Raw genomic sequence first — 1835 nt, 5'->3', positions numbered from 1 at the left:
CAGGAGCAGGGGCAGGGCCAGGAGCAGGGGCGGGACAGGGCCAATGCCAGGGAAGCGCAGTCCCGCTTCCCACTTGTCCGATCCCACTGCCATCTCAGACCCTCAGCCACTTCTGGGAAATGAAGGCGGAGAGAAAGTGGTCAAGGCTGCTTAACAGCAAACCGCCCTCTTCTTCCTTTTCCTTCTTCACCATTCTCGCCTCGGCAGCCACACCATCTTGGAGCCAATGCCTTCCTTCTCAGGGACACGAGACCCTCAGTCAGAAGCCGCAGGAGGCCTGGGATGATGCTCCCGGGAAGGCCTTCAGCCCCGCACGTCCCAGCCCAGGTGGAGCTGCAGTCCGGGTGTGAGCTGCTTGCACACACGGGTCCCTGCTTCCTGCAAACCCTGCACACACGGGTGCCCCCTGCCCCAGGTTACCCAGTGCACCTTTCCCCAACACTGCCCACACCTGAGAGTGTCAGAATGGGTGTCGCAGGCAGCACCTCCTCCAGGGAGCCTTCCCCAACGCCCTGGTCCCGCCCCCCACACACACACACCCCCACCCCCAGCGGGCTCCTTGCACATTTATGCAGAGGCAGGACCATCCGCTGCTCCTCCTGGGCCCACGGCGCAGAGCAGGCCTTTTGAGGGTCTTGACTATGTCTCATTTAACTGGTATCTTTATTTACTGAATGAGTGAATGACTAAGTTATGAATAAAAGCGGAAAATATCCACTGAGTATTATATTTCGGGAATTGCACAAGATACTTTTAAATGGTACCTCGCTAACCATTTCCCATATTCTAATGAGGGAAATATTAGTATTCTTATCGGTAAGCAAGAAGCCAACTCACCCACAGACCTATTATAGTGGCTGGTAAGCCAGGGTTCAAAAGCAAATGTCTGTTTTTACAGGCCTTGTCCTCTGACTACATTGTGCTTCAGTGGAAAGAAGAGGGGTGCACGCATACGAAGGCCTTGTTTCCACGGGAAAGGTGCACGGGAACAGACAGGCAAAGGAAAGCCTTGAGGTGCAAGGGGCCTTGGAAGGAGTGAGAGCGAGGGGAGTTTGGGGGTCTGTGTGTTGGCAGGAGTGTGGCACACCCTGCGGGGCCTCCCTACACTTCCCTGCTCGGCAGAGGTGAGCAAAGAGGCTGTGAGGGCAGGAGGCAGGGCCTGGAGGAAGGCCACCGCCTCCCACAAAAGCCCTGAGAGCCACTCTCCCAGGACGGAGTGCTCCAGGGCCCCGTGAGCCAGCTCCACAGGGAGGGGCAGGCGATGCAGGAACTCCCCCGGAGCTGGGGGTTTCCACCACAGAGTCAGGTCTAGGCACCCGAAAGCAAAACTAAGTCGGGGGATGCCCTTCCCAGAAAGCATCTGGATTCCGAGAAGCAGCGTCCCTTCAAGTAACAAAAATAACAGCCCTGGACTCTGACCTCTGCCCTTTCCCTCTGCCTGTCCTCTGTGAACGTCCCTCCCAGCCCAGAGCCAGGGCGAGGGCTACCCCAGGTCCCGTGCCCTCTGCTCCCCACAGCCAGGCTCTCTCCTGGGGGCCTCACCTCCTCCTGGCTTCTTACCACACCTTCCACCTTGCCTGTCTGTGTCACAGTAGACCGCTTCACAAGCAGAAAGATGTCTTTTGATTTGCCCCTCTAACAGACTCAGAAAACCAGCCGAGGTCAAACACTGTGCTGTGAATAGCCTGCCAGGCTGTAAGCAAAGGCCAGCTATCTGCACACCTCTCCACCTGGCCCTGGCTGGTGGGGCGGCATGGGACTGCTGGCTGTCCCCACCGAGCCCTCCCTGGGCCAGCAGCCCTTTCCCATCACTTTACCAACATCCACAAAAGACT

This window comes from Myotis davidii, unplaced genomic scaffold, assembly GCF_000327345.1.
Source record: "Myotis davidii unplaced genomic scaffold, ASM32734v1 scaffold2336, whole genome shotgun sequence".
In the NCBI taxonomy this organism is placed as follows: Eukaryota; Metazoa; Chordata; class Mammalia; order Chiroptera; family Vespertilionidae; genus Myotis; species Myotis davidii.
This window is presented reverse-complemented; position numbering follows the sequence as displayed.